Source organism: Podarcis erhardii (assembly GCF_964252035.2).
Source record: "Podarcis erhardii genome assembly, chromosome: 5".
In the NCBI taxonomy this organism is placed as follows: domain Eukaryota; kingdom Metazoa; phylum Chordata; class Lepidosauria; order Squamata; family Lacertidae; genus Podarcis; species Podarcis erhardii.
In genome coordinates, this window is record NC_138509.1 from 18,667,179 (window position 1) to 18,672,125 (window position 4,947).

The 4,947-nt window shown below is 47.0% G+C and overlaps 1 long non-coding RNA gene across 1 annotated transcript; it reads right to left on the bottom strand.

Annotated features, from left to right (window-relative positions):
* Positions 1-1,360: 1,360 nt before the first annotated feature.
* Positions 1,361-4,498, bottom strand: LOC309343165. Its single transcript, XR_014157141.1, has 3 exons — positions 4,395-4,498; positions 3,279-3,367; positions 1,361-1,924 (listed from the first exon to the last, which is right to left on the bottom strand). It is a non-coding gene; the product is annotated as an uncharacterized lncRNA (long non-coding RNA).
* Positions 4,499-4,947: the final 449 nt, after the last annotated feature.

The window sequence follows — 4,947 nt, forward strand, 5'->3', positions numbered from 1 at the left end:
CCTGTGGAGCAGATGCAGCAACAGGGAGACCTCACCTCTCTGCTGGCTTATGTACCTTAAATACCTTCCCCCGAAGGGCTGCACACCCACAAGCTGAGATGTCTCCTACACAAAAGTCGACGCTGTTCTTCCCGTTTCAAGCCCCTCCTGGTTCTAGGAAAAAGTGGGGAAGGTGGGGAAGCTACTGACCCATACCTCACCTGAACCATCCCTTCTTCCTCTGCCACATTCTGCGTGCCTCCCTCTGCCTCGGACTGCCCTGACTCTCCCTCCTCCCCCCTGCCTTTGCAGGCAGTGCCAAACCCCATCAATCACTGGTCCTCTATCCTGGGTCACTCCCCAGTCTCCTGCCTCCACTGCACACTCTCAGGAGCCTTGTCATCAACTCTTCTCTGCCCCTTCCCTATCATGCCACTCAGCTATGGTGGCTAAATAGTGAGAATCACCCCCCCTCAAGTCTATGTAATATATCCTAGCCTAACCTACCTCAGGGGACATGGGTGGATCTGTGGGTTAAACCACAGAGCCTAGGACTTGCCGATCAGAAGGTCGGCGGTTCAAATCCCCGCAAAGCGGTGAGCTCCTGTTCCTCGGTCCCTGCTCCTGCCAACCTAGCAGTTCGAAAGCACAAAGTGCAAGTAGATAAATAGGTACCACTCCAGCGGGAACGTAAACAGAGTTTCCATGTGCTGCTCTGGTTCACCAGAAGAGGCTTAGTCATGCTGGCCACATGACCCGGAAGCTGTCTGTGGACAAACGCCGGCTCCCTCGGCCAATAAAGCGAGATGAGTGCCGCAACCCCAGAGTTGGTCATGACTGGACCTAATGGTCAGGGGTCCGTTTACCTTTACTTTAACCTACCTCAATACATTGTTCTGAGGATAAACTGGGGAAAGGGGGCACACATCATGTATAACACTTTCTTGCTGGGGCGGTGTGGGGGGGGGGCAGTGGGAGAGATTAGGGATGAATGGACCAGTTTATTTCAAGCCTGTGTCAGTTTTGCATGAATTTGTTCATAAATCAATTCTACCATGTTTCTGTATTAACCAGGTAATATGTTAACTTGAAAAACCTACATGAAAATTCACATTTTCCTATTTAATCGCAATGTATGCATTTCTAAATGTATTTTATCCTAATATACACACTTCTAATGCATTTTGGAATTCATATATATATATTTATCTGAATACAGTTTTGTAAAATTCAAAGAAGTGCAATATCTGAATGATAGTTATGTCCCAGACCAAGAGGTATGAATTTGAGCAGTTTGCTTAAAAAAGAATTCTCCTCTATCCCTAGCTGGAATGTAAGTGTAATAAAATGAAGACACGTGAGATACTGTCTCTGTTTCCCCCCAGTACTATATATTCTTGCTCCGGAGAAATTATCATTGAACTTAAAAGTACGTACTTCTGAGTAAACATGCATAGGATTATGCTGCAAGGGACAGAAAGGAAGATTACAACATTAATTGTGTAAAGAGATTAATGTGGGTGTGTATATCGAGAAAAAGGAAAAAGAATGAAATGTGTACACAAATGTCTGTGTGTGCAAAGAGAAAAAGGAATTAAGGGATAAGTGAGGAAGTGAATGACTACCTAAAGGGGAAGGGGAATCTGAATTTGAATGCGCCAGGCACCAAACACATTCATTTTTGCACAGGCTCATTTGTTGATTTCTGCAACCCTTTACTGGCCGAAGGAATGAACCCTAATGCCTGATCTTCAGCGCATATGCATGTAAAATAATGGCAGCCTCATGGGGCAGTGTTTTGTATCTGCTTCATCCTTTCCTTGCTCAACACCATTCTCACTCACTGTTTAATGGTCAGTTCTGCTTCCTACAAGTCAACTTGGCCATTTTCTCTCAAGAGCACTATTGGACAGAAAGTGGGTGCTGTTTGGCAAGTAAAAGTGACCTGGAGTTGGAGGGCAGGGGAGAGACATGGAGAAGAAAATTATAAAGGGAACCGTTTACTGATTTCCATTCATTGTGTGTTTTACAGAGAGCTGGAAGGAAGGAAACACAGGGAGCGAGTGACTAGGAATAGGTTGGAAAACACAGCCTGGGGCAATTAGAGGCAAGTTCCCTCATGGCCATAGCCCTTCTTACAGTCCTTTGCCACATTTCAGAAGTATTACTAGCTGTGAAGGCCACTTCTCTTGTAGTAAAGCAGCAGGCTTTGCTTGTATGAAACAGGCTGGTGGGAGTGGCTGGTAGCACCACCAATTCTAAGGGTCACCGACATAGCTGTCAACTTACAGATTTGAAAATAAGGGACCAGCAGCCTCAAAAATAAGGGATCAGCAGCCAAAATAAGGGATCAGCTTGCATTAACTAGCCACACACACAGCTTCCCCCCTCCCCACGAGATCGTCACCCGCCATTTTAGTCAACCAGCTCCTTTCCTTTCCCCCATAACAGTCAATCGAAGGAGCCTCCAAAACAAATCCAAAAGCCCCCCTCCCACGAGATCGCCTTTCCTTTCCTCCCACCATGTGCCCCCGCTCCAGACAGACCTTTTCCCCGGCAAGGGTGAGTGGGCCGTCAATGACGTATCCATCTGATTCCGAGCACAGGTATGTTCAACTTCTGATCCCCTCCGAGCCAAAGGCAGAAAGCCCAGCCAGCAGCCAAACGAAGCCTCAAGCGGTGGTTCCCACAGCGCAGCAACCCGGCAAAGGGGATGCAGCAAGGAAAACCACCGTCACCTCTCTGCTGGGAAGCGCTGAGCAAAGGCGAGTCCCCAGGCAATGCAGCCGATTTGATTGGCACAAGGCATGCAAGCTCCACCCCCCAGTCGTTCTTAGACTCCTTATTGGGTGAGCAATGCAGCCAAGCAACACAGTTGGAGCCTCCCTCCTCCCTGGCCGGCAGGGAGGGAGGGAGAGGAGCTGCTTCCTTTGAAACCCGGGAAATTTAAGGGACATCATCAGTAAGGGACAGCAGCGGGACATGGCGCTGGGATAAGGGAGTTTCCCGCCAAATAAGGGACGGTTGACAGCTATGGTCACCATCCACTCTATTTATTCATTTGAGGCTTTTATCCTGTGCAGCTTTTTATTCTAGAGACACCATACACATGTGCACACACAACAGAGAGAGGACAGGGGGTGGTGAAGGGCCAGCCCACCTATGAGGCAAGGTGAGGTAACTGCCTCAGGCAGCGTGATTCACTGGGGCAGCAGATTCCAAGGTCAATCTTCCTTCACCACCTTGTTCCCGATTCATTCATGTTCATTTATTATATTTCTATGCCGCTTTTCACTCACATGAGTCACATGTAGCTCTTCCCTCACCCCTTCTTCCCTGGTCCACCTCGGGTGCTAAAATGTCTTGGCCAAGCCCTGCCATGTTATTTCTAAAAGTGTAAGCGCGTCAAGAAGAGTCATGCTGGATCTAGCTAGTAGCCCATCTAGTCCAGCTTCCTGTTTGCACAGTGGTCAACCAGATGTGTGTGGGGAGCCCACAAGCAGGACCTAGGCCCAAGAATGCTCCCCCCTTCTCTGGTTTCCAGAAACTGTCATTCAGAAGCATACAGTCTCCAACAGTGGAGGTAGAACATAGCAATCAGGCTGAGTAGCCACTGGCTATGCAAAGAACACCTTGAAATAATTATAAATCTCCACTAAAGGTAAGGGTGAATTTCATCCGGGGGGGGGGAGCAATAATTATTTCTCTTTTCAAAGCATTATAACAGAGAGGACCTTGGAAGGTATTGCTGAAACAAACAAACAAAAAAAAAGATGCAAAAAAACCCCCCTCTGCCAATTTTCACAGCATTCATCCTGTGGACTTCATTTTTTAATTGTTTTCCTGTGTTTGTTTATTAGTTTTGGAATTAAACTCTGCCATGGCGACATCTCAACTCAGTTGCTCCCTCTGCCTATGGGGCTCATGGAAATTTTGGCAGAAGTCTGTTAACATCTGTTCCTTTTATTTGGCTGTAAAAAAAGAAAGAAAGTTGGAGGAGGGGAGACAGACTGCTGTTGAGGGACTCACTTTGGAGAACAATTTCACTTTGTCATGCAGCAATTATTTGTTATGAGTTTTGAATACTTTCCTGATTGAATAAGGTTTTATTTGTGTTTCTATATTTAAAAGAGAGAGAAAGAGAGAGAAGAGAAAGATAGAGGAATTACTCTGGGAGTCAGTTCTGTAAGATGATAGGAGGGAAAGATCAGCTGAATGCCTTAATTGCAATCTTTACAGTGCCAAGTCCAACCTTACCCATTAGGGATGCTCTGCGCACCACATGCCATTATTCTGCACCGTCTCCTGAGCATGATCCAGTGTTGCCACTGCCCCTTCCTCCTTACTTTTAAAAAGAGCACTCTGCAGCACCAACTCGTCTCAGAGCATTCACTGCCCCCTTTCTCATTACTTACCCAGCATGCTACAGATATCGCCTCTGGTAGACCGGCACTTTCAATCTTCTTGGCTACTGTCAGGTCCAGGGGATGGAGAAAAACAAGTTGTTGCTGCTGCTAGGCAACTGCAGAGCCCACAGCATCCAGCAACTTCCCATTGTTGATGATTGGAGGATGAGTCCTGAGGTTGCCTAGCAACAGCAATATGCTTCCCCCTGCTCAGGCAGGGCAAGGTGGCCATTGTGCAGAGAAAGAGCAGCAATCTCTTTGTAGGATCAATCGAGTCAAGAAATGCCAGTTGCTCTAGTTTCTGTTATATGTATCTATTGTGGCCTTAGTCATGGTGCCTAAGTTCAGAAATTTGGGGGGGGGGCATCATAAAGTTTGAGGTCGATGTTTGCTTCTCAACTAATTATGAGCAAAGACCAAACCCCAAGGAAGTTCAAGCGTAACTTGTAATCAACTGGTGGATACCACAACCCCCTTCCATTTCCACTTGGCAATGGCAGCAGTCTAGACACCGAGGATTCTGGGAGATGTTGTTTTCTGGGTACCTGATGGCCATATTGAG